At 47.9% G+C, this 20068-nt stretch overlaps 1 long non-coding RNA gene across 1 annotated transcript in view; it reads left to right on the forward strand.

The window, feature by feature from the left end:
- LOC136794534 (uncharacterized) overlaps window positions 1-13942 on the forward strand; it is a 36010-nt gene extending 22068 nt beyond the window's left edge. The window contains exons 2-3 of the long non-coding RNA XR_010841496.1: window positions 4821-5196; window positions 11587-13942. This is a non-coding gene — a long non-coding RNA (uncharacterized lncRNA). The remainder of the gene's footprint in view (window positions 1-4820; window positions 5197-11586) is intronic.
- The last annotated feature ends 6126 nt before the right edge of the window (window positions 13943-20068 follow it).

A 20068-nucleotide genomic window follows, 5' to 3' on the forward strand; every position in this document is an offset into this window, starting at 1 on the left:
TAGATTCTCTACTAAGATGCCACTAATTTTTATTTGCGTCCATTTTCCAAAAAATGTAAACATTTAGTTGGTGCCAACGTGTCCCCCATTCCTCTCTACTTCTGCTTCCTCTCCTTCAGAGAACTCAATGGCTGGAATTTCCAACTGAACTGACCTGCCTGGGCTTCCCTTAGCTGGGTCCAACCTCGAGTTCCGCTGACTGGAAAGTTGAGCACGGGCCAGAGCAGGAAATATACAACTCTTCCCAGACACCATTAAGTAATACCTTTTCTGTCTCATTTCCCAGACTGACGCAGAAGGGGGTTCTGGAAGGCAAGAGAACAAAGAAAGCAGAGCTGGGCATGAATAGGGCAGCAGGGCCCACCAACACCACCAGGGAACAAGGCTGGAGGGGCAGCCCTGCTGTGTCGCTGAGCTACGCAAGGTACCAGCAGGCTCAGTGCATATGCTCCGTCTTCTGTCTCCTTCCTTCTCTTCCACGCGGTCTTCTTAGGTTAATCACAACGGAAGCAACGCTTCTTTTTTTCTTCTGCCGCATGTGGCATGCGGGATCTTAGTTCCCCAACCAGGGACTGAACCCGCGCCCTCTGCAGTGGAAGCGCGGATTCTTGACCACTGGACCGCCAGGGAAGTCCCTGGAGCGACACTCTTAATCTCACTGAGTTCAAGCAGGCAAATCCATCTCAAGCAGGACTATCCATCTCAAATTAGATTTTATTATGATGCTATGGAAAATGCTTTTTTTTTTTTTTTTTTTTTTTTTTTTTTGCGGTATGCGGGCCCCTCACTGCTGTGGCCTCTCCCGCTGCGGAGCACAGGCTCCAGACGCGCAGGCCCAGCGGCCATGGCTCACGGGCCCAGCCGCTCCGCGGCATGCGGGATCCTCCCGGACCAGGGCACGAACCCGTGTCCCCTGCATCGGCAGGCGGACTCTCAACCACTGCGCCACCAGGGAAGCCCTGGAAAATGCTTTGAGCAACACTTTATAAAATGGTTACTACACATCCATTGTCTCATTTGATCCTCATAACAAGCCTGAGAAAGTGAAAAGGCACAGACTTGCCCCAGATGCCCAGTGAATTATGTTAGAATCAGGCCCCAGAGTGTTCTGACTTTCCAGGCCAAAGCCTTTCCACTCTACCACCGTTAACTCATATTTGATTAATGTTCAGGCCATGTCTCAAAGAGGAAAAATGTTCTCTCAGACATCTAATATGGACCTAAATTTTTTGTATCATAATGTAGCCTAAAAGATACAAACAAAAAAGTAGGTACGACTTCCCAGTGTTTGTAGCTTTTCACAACTAAGAATTAATTAAATGCTAACACAATTCTAAAATTAAAAGAAGTTTAAGCTAACAACGTTAGTCCAGTTTGAACCATCCTGTGGTTTTCCTAAAGCTAAATCACTGCTGTGGAGGAGCATGTAGCCCTCCCTGCTCGGTTGCAGGTTCTTTTTTATGTAGTTCTTCCAGTGCTTGGGCCCCACTGTTCTTCTGGACTCGAATTTCTGAGACTTTCATCTGTTGAAAGCACCATGGTACCATTTGGCTTTTCCTGGCCACAGACGCATTGTTTAAGTCCTGGGTCTGCCTCTGTCTTTTGCCTTTTCAAAGTTGATTCCTTCGTAAGGAAAGGCAATTAGTAATTCTTATTAAACCCGCTTCCCGGCATGAACCACGGTGCAATGAACTCTTTGCATGTTGCAATCAAGTGATCCTCTGGGACAGAGGGAATCATTTCTAGATTTGGGGTCCTTTTAAAAAGATGATCAAAAAAAAAAAAAAGATGATCAGATTTTCCTCTTTGGGGAGGAGGTATGAAGAGGAAAACAAATACTGAAGAATTCAATTTTGCTCTGTGACGGCCTCCTCTCTGACAAGTAGTTTATCTCTTTGTTCAGACTGGGAGAGGCGAACCTCCAGCAGGTAGAAAATTAAAAAACGCTCAGCACCAGTTGCTGCCCTGATGAATCCCATCCAATTACTTAACAGGACACTGCTGTTATGCTTCTTTATTATTGTTGTTTTAATTGTATTATATTCTCTATTGTTTGTCATACCATTGTAAAACATTTTGGAATTAAAATTTTTTTTTCTTTGAGTCCATCCCTTTTCATTTGGCAACCATTGATTTCTTTTGCTTCTGTTTTCATAACTGAGTTCAAAATGAATACAGGATTATTATTAATTTATGTATTTCTTTATTTACTCTCTTCCTGAAATGTAGCATCAGAGAGGTTAAACTCAGAAAAGAACTTTAAAGAGCATCAGTTGTAGTAGGAGAGTTTTAGGGTAAAAATAGTGTAGAATTGTGTAAACTTTTGCAAGAAGTTAATTATACTCCTCTTTTGCTGACAGAGTCCCCCTTTTCAACATGAAGCACTGAGGCAACATGCTCTCAGTTGAGGAAATTCTTTCTTATCAGTTTGGACCTAGTTAGCCTCTGGGATTCCAGTAGGTGGAGAAAGAGATGTTGTTTTTCCTTGGGGGACTCAGTTGTCTACTACTTGGATTTTGGCTTCATCTCAAAGTCATTGACAGAGATAAGAGGATTTGGCCATACTCTCTACATAGTGAGGGGCCTTTGAAAATGACCGGGCCTTTCACAACCCATCATAGCTGGAAGAATCTGACCCTGTACGGTTAAGGCTCTCTGGCATGTTTTAGCTCTAGGAAGATTTTGACCTCTTAGATCTATGAAGATCCCCTTGTAAGCATCCAACTCGTGACATAGCCTCCTGGCCACCACTCCAGCCCCTCCGGCCTCAAGGAGAGGGTGCCAGATAAAATATAGGACAAGCTGTCAAATCTGAATAGCAGATAAACAATGGATGACCTTTGGTCTGAGCACGTACCGAATCTTATAGGAGGTGTCCTTACGGCTCTCTTTTTTTTCTCCGCTGGCCTCTACCACACAGGCCCAGAATTTGACTGCTCCTCCTCCGGCTCCCTTTTCTCTTGAAGCTTCGAATCTTCAGCAGTCTTGGATTCGTTACTTTTTTCAGTCTCCTCACCTCCAGCTCTGAAGCCAGGCTTCCCCCCTGCTCAGGGCAGCCGCTGACATTCGAGGGCCAAGGCAAGAGTGCACGGGGATGCCCGGCCCGAGCACGCGGCCCCGCTCCCCTCACCGGCATCGCCCTGCTCTTCCGGGGGCCTCGTGCCCCTTGGCCCCCGTCCCGAGGTGTGTCTTCATCATAACTCCCCACTCCCCCTCCCACGCTCACCCCTTGGTTGGCCTGGGTACCTGGAGTATGACCTAGAAGAGGGAGCAAGGCTCCTGCCCCCTGTCCCTGGGGAGGGGTGCCCTGGAGGAGAGGCAGCACGGGCTCTTCTAAAGAGCAAAGGTCAGGCAGAGGTGGGGGTGGTGGGTCTAAGGCTCGTACTGCCCCACCACAATCTGGAGAGGAGTGTGGCCAGCGCCTGGGCCTTGTGGCCTGGAGTTGCTGGACCTCATCCTCCTCAGGACGTTCTGTGAAGATTGAGGTATCTGGTTATCCTAGTTTCTGTGTTCGTGGTCCCCACCCGCCCCTTCCTGGGCTCCGCCTTGTCTCCCTTCCTCTATCGCTGCCACAGGACTTAGGGCTTCCTTTCGTTGCCATACACATCACTGGGGTGTGTGTGTGTGTGTGCGCGTGTGTGTGTGTGTGTGTGTGTGTGTGTGTGTGTGTAGGGTCAGCAAGTTTAACAAAATCTTGACAACTAACAGTTTTAATTTAGTGGGTTCTTGAGGCCAGAGGAACGGGTAGGATGGCAAAGTGACAGCGGGAGAGGATTGCTGTTTTGGAGAGAATTCAACCATTCAACCGGTGGTCTTCACCCCCTGCCCCTCCACCCCCTGCTTGGGACTGAATTAGCTGGTTATTTTCCAACCCGGCTGTGTGTATAGACACACCCACAGCGGCTTTGATCCTCCCAAGCTTTCCTCCTAATAGACTTACTGCTGCCAAAGCTTCCAGCTTCTTTCTCCATGGTGACCAAGCCCCTCATTTCCATTTAATCTCAGCCTCCACCTCCCGGTAGCTGCCCTCCCCCGGGAAAAGCCTGGCCGTTTCCTTCTCTTGCCCCCTTCGCGCGCCTCTCACTTCTTTGCCCGTCTTCTGGAGATTCTCCCAACAGGCGAGGAACACACGTCCACACGTCCTGGGCTCCATCCTTCCTCCTTTATCTGCCCTCTTCTTTCTCTTTGTCCCTTTGCTTCAGTGACTCTTGTAGCTTCCTTTCAGGCCCCTCGGGCTCCCTTCCCGGCCCCAGCCTCTGGATAAAGGACACAGAAGGGAGGCAGAGCAAGGGCGCTTCCTTCTCCCCCGTGGCTGGCTCTGCTGGGACCCTGGGGTTTCCCGGGGAAGATGAGTCTGGGGCCCAACCTCCCTGCCCAGCTCGGGCTGGTGGCCCAGGCCCTCAGCGTTCCCTGGAACAATGCCTGGAGTCTCCTGCTGCTGGCACCACCTCAGGTGGCCCAGCCAGGCCTCTGCTCATGGGCAGGCTTTGCGTGCAGGTGAGTGGAAGGACCAGGTCGGAGAGCTGGCCTCTGTACCTGTCTGGGCTGTGGCGCCCAACTCCAGGTCTCGCAACAAGTTTGCAGAATTCCCTTCATACCTCCCCTCTGCCCCAGGCCTTCCCATTCTAATCAGTCATCCTTTCCTAATGGAGAAAATGGCCCAGTCTCTAACAGACTGTTTATGTTCCAGTCCTTTCCAGCATACACACATTCTTTTTTTTTTTTTTTTTTTTTTTTTTTTTTTTTTTTTTTTAAGAGAGTGCAGCCTTGAACGCATGGCTAAGGAGGCTAGCATTTATTCTTTTTATTTATTTATTTAGGCTGCATTGCAACTAAGCCTGTGTGCTGCAACTACTGAGCCTGCACTCTGGAGGCTGCGAGCCACAACTACTGAGCCCGTGCGCTGCAACTACTGGAGACCGTGTACCTAGAGCTTGTGCTGCGCAGCAAGAGAAGCCACCACAATGAGAAGCCCGCTCACCACAACGAAGAGTAGCCCCCTCTCGCCACAACTAGAGAAAGCCCACGCACAGCAACGAAGACCCAACGCAGCATACATACATCCTTACCCAAGTTATCTTCCTTGGTCCTTGTGACAGTCATGTGATTCAGATTTTGCAGATAGAGAAACTGAGGCTCGGTGAAATGAAACATATTACCCAATATTTGAACAAAGAAGTGGTCGCAGAAGCTGGGGTAAGAACCCGGCTTGCGCCTTCTTTCTTTCAGTGGTCTGAGAGGGAGCAGGGAGGGGAGAGGGCTGCCCTTTGCCCTATTGGGCCCAGGTGCCAGTAGGAGGGATGAGCTGCAATTTCCCCCCTTCTGCCAGATCCCCCTCAGGCCCAGTTTACATTGTTATACAACGCTAACGCGTGCCACTCTCGTTAATATCTCCTCGTAGATGTTTTAGTTCTGTCTGCCCCGTATGTGCGTCTGATTCTTTCCTGGACTCTGGGCCTCTTGCGGGCACTTTCCACTGCACGACCCCTCCTCCTCCCTCCCCCTGGGTCAGCACAGGCTTCAGCACAGGGTCCCTGGGGTGTCTGACTTAAGGCCCTGCAAGGGGCAGGAGAAAACAGTACCGACACTGTCTCTAGTGGGGCAACCCAGCTCACTGTCTTGTTTGCCCTTCTTCCTGTTACACAGCAGCCAGGCTTCTCAGCCTCCTTGTTAGCCTCTGTGAGAAATTAAAGCCCCCATAATCAAATCAAGCCTTGTAAATTTCCTAGAAGCAGCTCCAGAGCACCAAGGAGCCAGCACACCCCAGACCCCAATCCATGTCAAATTTCATAAATATAATTCAAACAGGGATCAACCCCCCACGAACCTAGTAACTGAAGCTGCTCAAAATGCAGAGTTTATAGTCCATCTGCCTCTCTGCTTCAGGGAATCTGTATTAAATTTATTGCAAAGTAAAACAAATAAACCCAGGCAAAGGCAGGATGGAAATCTGCATACTCGTCAGAGAATTAGCAGCCCTCTGGGTTAGGAAGGCTGCCTCTCAATTTGCATCTCTAAGGAGTTGTGACTGGGCGGGCTGGGGGCTGGGAGGTTCGGGGCAGGATGGAGACTCGCTGCACGACTGCCCCCTGCTGGCAGATTGCTGAACGGCACCCCTTTGACCTTCGTGGAAGCGTACGGGGCTGGGGGTGAGCTTTCGCTGCGGGCAGCTGTAAAGAGAATCTGCAGCTGAAATACGTATTGGGAAGGTGTGGAACTGGAAGAGCAGGTAGCAGAGAGAGGCGGGACTGAGGAAGAGAGGCTAACTTCGAAACCCAGGACTGGGGGGCCTTGGGGGAGGCGGAGGTGGGGGTTTAGAGCTGTCTCCAGTTGTACAGACCAGGGATGCGGAGACTTTCTTGACCCCTCTCCCTCTCCCTTTCCCTCTCCCTTGCTCTCCACAACCCGTGGGTCACAAAACCCAGAAGACTGGCGCTGTGTTGTTGGCTGTGGACGGCTACAGACCGGTTGCGTGGACCCCTGGGGGGCTGGGACTAGGGCTGGGCCACACTCGTGGGGCTGTGCCTGCAGGGCTGGCCCCGCTCAGTTTGCTCATTTGTGGACACAGGGCTGAAATGAGATGCCCTCTGAGGCTCCCCTCGCTGCTCACATTCTCTCATTCTTTGCCTCCGTGTCCAAGGATTGAGGGAGCTATGCATACCCTCCAGGGACCCTCCGAGGAGCCCAGCTACCCTCCTAGGGTAATCCCATCATCCTTCACAACAGGCTCAAATGGCACCTTCCTCAAAGTGATACCTCCCCTGACATGTTCAGGCAGAGACGGGCTATCCTCCTTTTAATGCTCTATGGATAGAAAGACATATACTGACAGACGTATGTAATCACACTGTGATAAGTTGTTGTATTTATTCATATATCAGCTCCCTCCCCCAGAAGGCAAAGCCCTTGAGCTCCTTGGATGAGGGCAATGGTAAGGGACAGGTGAGTGTCATGGTCATTCTCAGTATTTACCTGCTCCTCTTTTCCCAGCCCAGTGCCTGAGTCATAGTAGGTTCTGGCTAAGTATTTGTTAAGTGAATGAAAGAATGAATGAATAAATGCAGAAAGTAGCACAAGATGATGAAGGTTTGGTTGTGTGATTTACCAGAGACCTGGGTGTCACCCCAACCTCCTACTTCTCTCCGTCTCCCTCTCCTTTATTCTTCAACTTCTCTGTGTTAGTCTACCTAGTTTCCTTCCAGAGTAACTCTCAAATCTTTCTACCTCTTCTGCATTCCCTCAAGAGGTTAAGAGCATAAAGTCTGGAGTCAGAAGGACATCTGACACTTAAACTAGCCATGAGAAACTACCTGAGTCCTGGTTTTTCTGTCCTTTTTTCCCCCCCAAAGACAGTATAGCTTTGTGGTTAGGAGTATGGACACCCAAGCTAGACTACCCTGTTTTAATCCTGACTTCTCCATTTAGCTGAGTGGCCCAGGGCAAGTGTCTTAATCTCTCTGGGCTCAGCTTTCTCAGCCATAAACTAGAGTTAATAGAATCTATTTTATATGGTGGTTTTGAGGATTAAAAGAGCTAATACACATAAAGCCCTTAAAACAGTGCCTGGTACACAGTTAGCCTTAGCTAACTCAATAAGTACTAGCAATGATTAACAAAAAGCAAAGGAATTGTGCAGAATTGAAGGCAAGCACCTGAAGAGGGAACTGTCCCAGCAGATGCTCTGAAAAGCTAGGAGGAAGCTTATGGACAAAACTGCAAAGTATTTCCACAAGGAACATATGCAGACATGCCGAAGAGAGTTCACTGGCTAGGGTGGCAAGAGAAGCCAACGACTTCTTCGTGCCTGTAGAACCCAAGCTGTCTTTTTTTTTTCCAGCAGAATCAGAAGCATTAATGAGGTGGGTCCTAAGTTTCCAAATGTAGAGCAGCTTCTCGGCCTTCCAGATCTTCCGGGGCACGTTTGCTCATGAAACCTCCCCCAGCTGGCTCCCCTCACCTCCTCAGCCTTGTTCTTGCTACTCCTTCTCTGACGCTGCAGGCTCCGTCCACGCAGCTGTCCCACACAGAGAACTCTTCCCTTGGCAGTCCTTCCGGGAGGCTTCCCTCATCCCTAGAATTGGGTGAGGTCTCTCTGCCCCCAACCCCGGCCCCCAGTATGTGCTAGTCTGCTTGGGCTGCTATGACAAAACGCCACCGAGTAAGTGACCTAAACAACAGAGCTTTCTTTTGTCACAGGTCTAGAGGCTGCAAGTCCCAGACAATGTGGCAGCAGGGCTGGTTTCTGGTGAGGATTCCCTTTCTGGCTGGCAGACGGCCCCTTCTCCCAGCGTTCTCACGTGACCGCTTCTCTGGGTGTGCATGGAGGGAGAGAAAGCTCTGGTATCTCTTACTCTTCTTATAAGGACACCAGTCCTATTGGATGAGGGCCCCACTCTCATGACTTCATTTAACCTTAATTACTTCCCTAAACGCTCTGTCTCCAAGTACAGTGACACTGGGGGTTAGGGCTTCAACATGTGAATTTAGGGAGGGACACAGTTCAGTTCATAACACTCCATTAGGCCGTCAGTTCCATGAGAGCAGGGCCTTCCTTGTCTATTGCTTATCTGCATGTCCCTCAGCTTGGTCCTCACCCCACCTCCTTGTGAGTCTCTGTAATTTCTATAGTACCTGCTCATAGCAAGGGCTCAATAAGTATTTTTTGAATGAATGAATAAATTTATCACTTACCTGTGATGATAGTAGGAGTTTGAGACACGTAAATATTCAGGTATGATCTAGTTGAGGTTCCCGACAGGAGGCTCCTTGCTAGCTCGTGACAGAATGAGGACAGGGTGTCGGGTCTTCATACTCTCTTCTACTCTAAGTCCAGTGCTCTTTTCAGAAACCCAGAAAAAGAGTTGTCAAAGATCTGTATAGGGATTTCCCTGGTGGTCCAGTGGTAAAGAATCCACCTTCCAATGCAGGGGACGCAGGTTCGATCCCTGTTCAGGGAAATAAGATCCCACACGCCACTGGGCAGCTAAGCCCACGCACCACAACTACTGAGCTCGCGCACCTCAACTAGAGAGCCTGTGTGCTGCAAACTACAGAGCCCACGTGCTCCGGAGTTCGCATGCTACAGCTAGAGAGAAAACCCACACACCCACAGCTAGAGAGAAACCCGTGAGCCGCAACTAAGGCCTGAGGCAGCCAAAAATAAATTAAATAAATAAAAAATAAATCTTTTTTAAAAATAAGATCTGTGTAAATTTGGAGATTCTTTAAAAATCCTTGCCTGAGTTTCCTTGCAAAGAAAAGGTCTTTGGACAAGCAAAAATTCTTCCTCATTTTGTGTCTCCTGCACATGGGCTGGTTTCCTCTCATGCTGATAATCAGTAAAGCACTTGAAATGCTTTTTCTGCTTCCCCTCTGTCTGCTTAGGGGCAGCAGAACTGGTCTGGGTTGGGGCAGGGACTTCCTCTCCACAGGTTTGATTCCAAGCCCAGGTACGTGGCTCTTTGACTGCCTCCTTCTCTGCTAATGGATTTTGTTAACTGTTTGTCATTTGCTTATGCAAATCTACCTCTTTCTGCATTGAAATGAACCCAATTATAAAGTGAAATTTCACAATTAAACCACTTAGTGAAGGACATTAAGCGACCAGAAGGAATCTGGTGAAAATTTCAGCGATAATTACAAAGTGTTTCTGAAATGTGACTAAGTTCTAGGTTTTTCTTTAGACAAACATGCATACGTGCACATTTTCATATACGTACTGCACAGACACATGCACATATTTTCACACACCTGGTTTCCATCTTCTCACCAGGGGACTTGTTCTTGCTCCTTCTCTGGGTCTAAATTTTCCCCAAATAGAGGAAATTCCACCAGCCATCAGATCATGTCTGCAAAGTTCTTGGAAACCTTCCAAAAGAAATGGCCACTGGGCTAAGGAAGCTGTGGTGGGCAGGACGGTGGAAGAAGGTTGTAACCGTTTTAGTAAAGTCTCTTTGCCATCTTGGTGATTGATATATTTTGTCATTTGCTTCCCAGCTCTGCTGTAATCAATAGCAGTTATAGACTGAGGAGCAGGAAATGGTGGGGCTGTGGGATGGAGCAGTATCGATTGGTCTTTAGAGGAAAGAGACTTGCCTGATGATTGCAGTGCTGTGGCCACCAGAAATGAGACCTAGCTGTCTCAGGGAGAGGCTACCTTTCCTTATATTCATCCAGGCAAGGGGCATGGAGCCCAGGAATCGGGAGATGGATGAGGATAGATGAGCATCCACCTAAAAAATGACTCTTTCTGGCATTTGAGGGAGCCACTCACACTGACTTTTCCTCCTAGCATCCACAATTTGAGGGTGGAAACCACAGTCTCCTGGGCTGGTGCAGGAGTGGGCTGGGGAGTGTGTTTAAGAGGGAGTGGGCGATGGTATGCTGATGGTTTCAGGCTACACCTGTATCCAGGAATGGATCCAGCTTACTTGGCAGCCTGCTGCACCCTCAGGCAGAATAAAGTAGAAGTGACTTTAGCCCAGACTCTGGAGTCTGATTGCTTAGGTTCAAAACCAGCCCTGCTTCTTAATGCATGACCTTGGATGGGTTAATTAACCTTCCTGTGCCTTGATTCCCCCATCAGTAACATGGAGATAACAGTACCTATTTCCTGGGGTTGCGCTGGTCGTTATGCGAATTGATATATGTAAAGAACTTGGAACAGTCCTGGCATATAGTAAATGCTAAGAACATGTTGTTATTATTATCTGATGGTGGTGGATACCTGTGCTGGCATCCATGATTTATGGGTGGAAACTTAAGGGTACACATTTCTCTAATCAAACAGGGTCATCACAGCATTCGCCTTCTGCTGATGAGAACACAGGGCTCAGGACTCAGCCTGTTAAATAATTCTTAGTACATCAGCCATTAGCTACGGGATTTCTCAACACTTTCTAGGTTAATTTTTTTCTAAAAGCTTTAAAAAAAAAAAAAAAAGACCAAGTGCAAACATACAGAAATAAAGATAAATTAGACTGAGAATGATAGCTTCAGAGCCCAAAAAGTCCAACCAAGACAGGTATGTATTTGTTCAACAAACATAGAATTCCTACTATGTGTGAGATAGTTTCAGCTGATGTGACAATTTCAATGTGTGAACCTGAACTCCATGTTGATGCATTGAGATGTGTAAGCCCCCCTCTGCAGTGCCTTGATAGCTTTCCCATAACTGAGGATCCTGCTGCCTAGAACAATGTGCTCAAAACAGAAAATGGTTTATTAAAAAAAACACATTTGCCACGATATTTTTGTTGAAAACATTCTTTTTTTTTTTTTTTTTTGTGGTATGCGGGCCTCTCACTGTTGTGGCCTCTCCCGTTGCGGGGCACAGGCTCCGGATGCGCAGGCTCAGCGGCCATGGCTCACGGGCCCAGCCGCTCCGCGGCACGTGGGATCTTCCCGGACCGGGGCACGAACCCGTATCCCCTGCATCGGCAGGCGGATTCTCAACCACTGCGCCACCAGGGAAGCCCGAAAACATTCATTTTTGAAGTATAGTTTTATTTTCTTTTACTGATATGGGTGAATTTTCAGTTTTGACACATGAGGTGATCTGCGGGCCTATTTTTTTTCCAATTGTAGGCCTTGACAACACGACTAATAGAAGTTGGCAGGGCTTCCCAGGTGGCGCAGTGGTTGAGAGTCCGCCTGCCGATGCAGGGGACGCGGGTTCGTGCCCCGGTCCGGGAAGATCCCACGTGCCGCGGAGCGGCTGGGCCCGTGAGCCGTGGCCGCTGAGCCTGCGCGTCCGGAGCCTGTGCTCCTCAACGGAAGAGGCCACAACGGTGAGAGGCCCGCATACCGCAAAAAAAAAAAGAAGTTGGCAGATTGGCAAGCAGGTACTGAGGAACCCACTACAAACTCTAAAAGGTTAGAACCAGAAGGGACCCTAGAGATCCTCTAGTTCATCTCCTTCATTTTAAAGATGAGTCCAGAAAGGTGTCATGGCTTTTGGAACCTGGTCTTTTGATTCCAAGTCCAGTGCTATTCTGCATACCATGAGCTTGTACGTCAGCCCTTTCCCTTTCCAAATCTCCTTCTATTCTCAGGTTTGTATATTTGATAATTTGGTTCAAGTCAATGAAAATGCACTGAATATCTACTTGGTACCAAGCATAGTGTTAGGTCTGGGATACAAAAATAAGATGTGCACCCCACCAAGGAGACCGTAGTAGATGGTATTATTGTACCCAATTTGCTGCCTCTCCCTGTGAGAGGATTATACTTATCTGTGCCCTTGACATCAGATGTGATCATGTGACTTGCTTTGGCCAATGAAATTTCAGCAGAAGTGATATATAAGTCACTTCTGAGCAGAGGCTTTTGGGGACATTTTATGGTCCCACCCACATTTTCTCTTTCCTATCTGCCAGAAGAGTGGCATGTCCAGAATAGGGGTGCACCTCTAGCTGGGTCCCACCTGGAGAGAAGACATGAAGTGGAACCAGAGCCACAGCTGCCACATAACCTGATGGGAGATAAACCTTCATGTAATGAGTGCCTGAGATTCTGTGGTTGCTTATCCTGCAGTGTAGCTAGCATAAGCTGATGAACGTAGAGAAGATCGCAGGTTTGTTGGAGAGTTGGCTTATTCCCAACTGAAACACAGGCTGATGGATGCTTTGCTAGATGTATACAGAGAAGAGTCAGAAGTAGGCCCAAAGAGGGAAAAAGAGCTCTGGGGAAGAGGCATCAGGAAAGACTTTCTAGAAGAGGCAGTAGCTTAGAAGAGTTTTAAAGGTTGAAGTGAAGTTCATCATGTTAGGGGCTTGGGACGTTTGTTTCTTGAGGCGTTCTAACCGGAAAGACCTGCATGCACAGACGTGAAATATCATGGAACGTTTGAGAATTGCCGGTAATGTCCACAATGGGGGTCCAGGATGAGATTTCTTAACCTTTGAAGCCTATGGGGTATATGCAGACACTCAGGTAAAAATGCATCATTTCTTTTCATCAGAGCTTTGGCGCCAAAGTTTCATCTGATCTCACGCCCTGAGGATCTAAGATGGACTGTGTGTGAACTATAGAGGCCCTATTTCAAATGTTTGATCTTTATTTTAATCAAAGAATACATGTACATAGTTTGGAAATCAACAGTTGCCTTGCTTCACTCCTTCACACTCCCATTCTCCAGGGCAATCACCCTCAGCTCTTATAGCTTATTTCTCTTTTGAATATATTGCTATGTTTTAAAATAATATCCTGTAATTGCCGTTTCTTGATTTACTAATTTTAGAAATTGTATATTGACTTTCTACCATGGTAGATGGGAACTTAGTTCTCCCACACCGTTCTCCCCCAATTTCATCCCTACACTTCCCCTCCTTCTATCTCTCCAACATAAATTTTCTTTTTTGTTAAATTGATATGTGTTTATATACTAATGACTATGCAAATATTATTTATTCCTGAGTCAAGTAGCATACTGTGATCATGTGTCCTCTTTTGTATAGCTCTTTTTTTTTCCTGTAGTTAATAATTATCTCCTTTTTTATTGATGTGATGTCCAAATGTACTTTAATTAATTTTTTTCAAATGGTTTAACAATTCTGCTATGTACCTGTCAACAACTATGCTCCATACGTTCAAACCCATCTGTTCCATTTTTTTTCCCTATAGTTATCCCTCTAAGAACTTTCTGTTTTTCTGCTCCAATCTGGATTGGCTGCTCTTGGAATTGAAATAGTGGATAGCTGTCATCTTGAGATTTCCCTGTATCATCTTTTTGAATATTTCCTTTACTGCCTTCTCATGTTAGATTCCCTATTTACTGAACCTCCATCTTTTTATCATCTAACTTTACTAAGCCCCATCTTCCAATAACTTCTTAAGAATGAGTGCTTGGTTATGGGAACATATGTATATGTATAACTGATTCACTTTGTTGTAAAGGAGAAACTAACACACTATTGTAAAACAGTTATACTCAAATAAAGACATTAAAAAAAAAAAAGAATGAGTGCTTGGGAAGTAATTGTCTTGAGTCATTGGCTCTCTGAAAATATCTCTATACTACTCTGGTATGTGACTGATAATTTATTTGAGTATAGAATTCTGGGTTAAAAAATATTTTCTTTCAGATTTTAGAAGGTATTTTTAAAGTCTGATGTTTTTGAAGAAGGTTGATGTTTTCTTATTTGTGTTTCTTTTACCTGTTTGTTTTTCTTTTTAGAAATTTTAGAAACTTTTATTTATTCCTCGTTATTTAAAATGTCATAATGATGATGGTGGCGGGCATTGATTGGTATATATCTTTTTCTCATTTTTTTGTGCAGGACTAATCAGGAAACTAATCCTTTGTTTTTCTCCTAGTCATCTCTTTTTCCTTTTGCTCCTCCCTCTTTGGAAGATTTCTTCAGTTTTGTCTTCTAAACTGATGAGTTTTTGAAAAAAATTTAATTATATTTTTAATTTAACAGAGGCTTTTTAATTTATTTTTTTCCATTTTCATTGTAATCTCTTCTTATCTTATGAATATAACCTTTCCCTTTATCTTTCAGAATTGGTGTTATTGCTCCTTTTGAACTTTTCTTTTGTTCCTTGCAAACTCTCTGTCAACTTAGATCTCCTTTTTTTCCTGTTTGCTTGCTTCTTTTTTCATATTTCATATTTAAATAACTGATGAGTCTCAACTGTTTATTCATATTTAAGAAAGAGGCACTAAAAGTTGATTTTGGAAGATTGTTTTGTAAGTGCCAGAGTTTGTTGAGTGATGGGCATCTAGTAGGGTGATGGGGTGGAAAATGAATCTTTTTACTGAGGGAGCTCCTTGGGATATCACTAACTGGAGTTCTCTCTGGGGCTGTTCAGTTCTTCAAAGTAGAATCTTCCAATCTACTGGTTGGTGGTATGGGAGAGTTGCTAGCAAGGCAGGGAAAGGACTAAAGGTCACCTCTCCTTAATCCTCTTCACCTTCCACCATACTTGGTGTTCCCAAGTCCAATATTGTTCTTATTTAGTTTCTCCAAAGGGAAAAACCTCTTATTTTCTGGAGGATAAAGGGCATGGCTGACTGGCTGTGTGGGGAGAATGAGGACCCTTTCTATAGACAGACTTTCCACCTATGCCCCCTGTCCAGCCAGGCATCCGACCATGGCCCTGAGGTGCTTGGTGCCTCCAAGCGCTGAACCTTTCAGGGCTCTGCAGCGTGGATCGGCCCTCCCCACAGACCCTTGGCTTGTGATTCCTCTCTCTGTTGAGCCAGTTACCACTCTTCCCTCTTCATTCTCTTAAAGAAATTATTGTGAAACTCTCTAATGCTCTGTTTTCCTTCTTGCATTCTTTTTTTTTTTTTTTTGCGGTACGCGGGCCTCTCACCGCTGTGGCCTCTCCCGTTGCAGAGCACAGGCTCCGGACGCGCAGGCGCAGCGGCCATGGCTCACGGGCCCAGCCTCTCCGGACGCGCAGGCGCAGCGGCCATGGCTCACGGGCCCAGCCTCTCCGGACACGCAGGCGCAGCGGCCATGGCTCACGGGCCCAGCCTCTCCGGACGCGCAGCGGCCATGGCTCACGGGCCCAGCCGCTGTGCGGCACGTGGGATCTTCCCGGACCGAGACACGAACCCGCGTCCCCTGCATCGGCAGGCAGACTCTCAACCACTGCGCCACCAGGAAAGCCCCTTCTCGCATTCTTGTGCTTGGTTAGTACCTTTGTAGTTTCTAGAGGGTAGGCTGGTCAGGCTTCCCTGGGGTGATGCGTCTACAATGGCGAAGAAGGTGGTGGGTGGCCGGCTGTCTGTCTGGGTCTTACAGTTCCTCAGTTCCCCTGGTTGGAACTCTTCTTTGTGCTGTCCTTTGAATGTTGGTTCTCCTCGGGCTTCTGCCTCGCAAGCACTCTTGCTGTCCCTGTAACATAAGCCAAGGACTAGTGGCAGGTTCACGGTCTGCTCTGCAGCCCCTTCCTCTCAGCTCACAGCCTGGTTCTGGCTCCTGAATTGGAGAAGGAAGCAGAGAAGATAGAGGAGCCGGGGCTGGCCTTTGCCAGCCGCTCGAGGCCCTTGGGCCTCACCTCCTTTGGTCCTACCTTGGTGCTTGTCTGGTTTTAAAATGATTTTTCGTGGCCCCAAACAGGAGGGGCTTCCAGACTCGCCCAATTATACCAGCCTCCAGGGAGGGCAGGGATGTAGGGAATACCCCCCTTTTTCCTGGTCCAGCTCTGTCACTCATTCCAAAATGAGCCAGGCACCACGCTAGGCGTTAGAATTATACTTGTGAGCAAAGCAGACTGGATCCTACCAGGATCTTATCATCTGGTCGCAGGAAATATACCAACAATAACAACAAAACAAAAACACTCCACTCCATAGTACAGAAGCCCCGTGTATCACTGCTGAGCTCCCATTTCTCAGGCCTGGAATGAGAGGGCGAGGGGAGCTCATGGGAAGCAGGGGGCTTTTGAGTAGGTGGCCATTACACACAACACTGTTTCACGTCTGCATGTCATTTGTGTGTTGGCTTTTCTTCCCTTGTCATTTTGGCTAATTCCATTTGTTCTTTAAAACTGTTCAGTAAGCTCTTCCTCTGCAAAGTCCTCCCTGACCCTTCCCCCCACCTCCCCCCACCAGCATTAACCACACTCCTCCTAACCCCTCTCTCTTTGGTATAATCAATGGCATCCTGCGTTAAGCACTTGCTTCAGGGGCTAAGGGTACAATACGGGGAGACCCTGAGCAGGGTGTGGGGACAAGCCAACTTGGGTGGAGTCCCAGCTCTCCCACACACTGCTTTGGCTTTAGGCAAGTGAATTAACCTCCCTGAGGCTCAAATCTTCTCATCTGTAAAACGAGGATAATAAAATCCACCACGAAGCGTGATGGTGGAGATGAAGTTACTATACTGCGTAACAGGAGCATATAATTGGCCCTCAGATATTGGTTCCCCCTCCTTTCTCCTTTTAAGGAGCTTCCAGTCCAATGAGCGGAGAACAGTAAGCAAATCAACAAATGCGATTTGTCACAGGTGCTGTTATAAAGGATAAGGACATGCGTGCCATTGATTTATGCGTCCCTCCAACTTGACGGCGAGCTCCCTGAGAGCAGGCTTTGCCCCAGCACGGAGCACAGTGCCTGGCACTCAGGGTTGCTCAGTAAACATTTGAGTGAACGAAGTCGGAATGACTCCTGATCACAGTGATGGTTAGAGCCACGCCCAGCGGTGCTTACCGCCCCCCCCCCGCCCCCAAGAGCTGTTCCTACCTCAGAGGAAGGACAGTTATGGTTCGCCAGCCATCTGGGTGAGAACCTTCCATCCTCACTAGCGGCTAAGTTTTCCAAACACTATCAACGTTTGGGACATGAGTACCTGCCACTCCTCTTGGATGGTGAGAATGAGTGGACACAGAGATGAGGGCTGACCCATCCTGGTCCTCCTGTGGGACCCACCTCTCCCGGCCTCCCTCTCTCTGGGCATCCAGACACACAGACCTCCCTCCACCAGCTTATCCATCCTCTCCAAATGAGTCTGTCTCCCAAGAACCAAACATTTTCTCTCCCTGGCCCTGACTTGAAATGAAACGACTTAGCCCATAGACAGTTTTACGGTCCTGCGCCTTCCATTCCTCTTGTCGAGTCATTGAGCTGGTGAGAGCCCAACCCAGGCTCTGATTTATACAGCTCTCCCAGGCCCTGGTGGATTCGGAGTCTGGAACAGTAAGACAGGACTATCCATCACCCCTCTGCTCAGATCTCCCTGGACTCATTGGGAAGGAAGGAGGGGTGGGTGGCAGAGAAGACAGCCGCAGGGGTTCTGCCCAGAGAGCATTTGTCACATTGATCGAAGGCGCAGGTCGAGAGTGGGGCGGGGGGAGTTGAGGCTTTTTATCTCACCCCAAGCCTACCCTGTGACGGCAGGGATAGAGTAGAGCAGGAGAGGGGTGAGAACACACAAGGGGGAGGGACGGGCAGGGAATTAGAGCTCAGAAGGCTGCTGGTGACCACCAGTGCTACTCCCACCTGCTCCAACTCAGAATGCAGCAGCCCCTGGTCCAGCTATGCTGGACCACCACCAGCTTATCCATACTATTTGTACCATGCTATAGCACGGTGCCTGCTGCATAGCAGTCATGCATTAAAGATGCATATTTGCTGACTGACTAGGCCTCGCTTTCCTCCTTACTCCCTTACCTGATCTCAGGGTCAGGGACCATTCTGAGAAGTCCTGGCACACGTGTGTGTGCTGCCCCTGTGTTTCTGTGGATGTGTGTCCTACATGTTCAGCTGTGATGAGTATGTGTGTGTGTGCTGCACACATGTCCACACAAGTCCACACATGAGTAAGAACTTTCTGAGAGTCAAGATTCTTAAATTCTAGAGTGGGTGACCCAAGGGAAACCATGGCTTTGGCTTCTATGAGGAATTTACTTATCTAAGCCCGGGGCTGGAAGGGATGCCTCTCTGCCAGGAGGGAAGGGAGTGGGTGGGGTACCGTCTCATGGCCTTCTCTACTTTCTGACCTCTGGTCAGCCAAGGCAGGAGGGGGCTGCTATGTGGTTATCACCTGTAAACAACTTGAAATCATCATTGCTCCCAAGATCCCCTCCCTCTGGTCTTGGGGATCACTTCCTAGGAAACATTGTGATTGGAGAAGTGACAGCCTCTACCACTACCCAAGCAGAGGGAGGGCTGCAGCGCACCGTGTGTACCACTTCTGGCCGCAGGCAGACTCTGGGGCGAGTGTTTGTTTGTCAGGAAATTAGAGGCTTTGTTCAAAGCCAGGAAAAGAAAATCGATGCCCAAATTTAGGAGCTGAAGAAAAGAGAATTCAAGAGCTGCGGGGTGGTTGTGGCTGTGTTGTGTCTTTTTTTTTTTTTTCATTTATTTTTGGCTGCGTTGGGTCTTCGTTGCTGCGCGCGGGCTTTCTCTAGTTGCGGCGAGCGGGGGCTACTCTCCGTTGCAGTGCGCGGGCTTCTCATTGCAGTGGCCTCTCTTGTTGTGGAGCACAGGCTCTAGGCGTGTGGGCTTCAGTAGTTGCGGCACGTGGGCTCAGTAGTTGTGGCTCGCGGGCTCTAGAGTGCAGGCTCAGTAGTTGTGGCGCACGGGCTTAGTTGCTCGGCGGCATGTGGGATCTTCCCGGACCAGGGATCGAACCCGTGTCTCCTGCATCGGCAGATGGATTCCTAACCACTGCGCCACCAGGGAAGGCCCTTTGTCACGTCTTTTTGTTTCGGTGCCGCTGAAGCAATAACATGTAATGGCCTGAGGGCTGCTGCCTCCCAGTGCCTGGGAAGTTGGCTGACCTTAGGAGAAGCCAAGGGTGGCTAATGAGTCATTAAGAGTCTTTATCAAATCAGGATTATAATCCATCTCAACATGCAGAGGAAAATGTTTCAAATTATCTACTCTCTTAATTGCAACTCAAAGATTTGGCAGGAAATTGTCACGAGAGATAACGTCTGCAAATTGATGGATTGTGCTGATGTGTGTCTAAGCTTCCATAACTGTAATAGCTGGAGAATTCATCCACACACAAGTGCATATGCTCACCCTGTTCATCGGATGCACAAACACCCCTGCTATGCATACGGATTCAGGATACTACCCAGACAGACAGACGGACAGACACACACACACACAGTTATGTCTGCACACAGTACATCAAGCCATCAGCATTTATTAGGCACTTCAGATAGGCTGAGGTTGCTACCAAATGCTGCGAGATTGGGAAGAACAAGATAAAATATAAAAGAAACACTCCTTGCTTCTAAAAAGTTCAAAATCTGGCTTGGGGAGCTAATGCATACATGTCTGAAATTTAAGAACATGTACAAAGTGGCATTCCAGTGCATACTACTATAGTGGAAATGTGAGCATACGAATTCAGAAGGTTCCAGGACATGGGAGTCCGAATTACACAGAGTTTCTGGAGAGGATGAGTTTTGACTTGAGTGTGGCCTTTCCCACTGCACGTTGTGATAGCTGCCAGAGGGGTGTAAAGCAGAAGGAGCCAAGCTGAGTCGTTCAAGAGGACCTGCAGCCAAGCAGTGACACAGTATGTCTGCAGAATCTCCAGGGAAGGATGGGGCTGGATGGCAAACTGTTTTGGTTGGAGAATCCAAGCTGACTCGTACT

Source organism: Kogia breviceps, chromosome 7, assembly GCF_026419965.1.
Source record: "Kogia breviceps isolate mKogBre1 chromosome 7, mKogBre1 haplotype 1, whole genome shotgun sequence".
Taxonomy (NCBI): Eukaryota; Metazoa; Chordata; class Mammalia; order Artiodactyla; family Physeteridae; genus Kogia; species Kogia breviceps.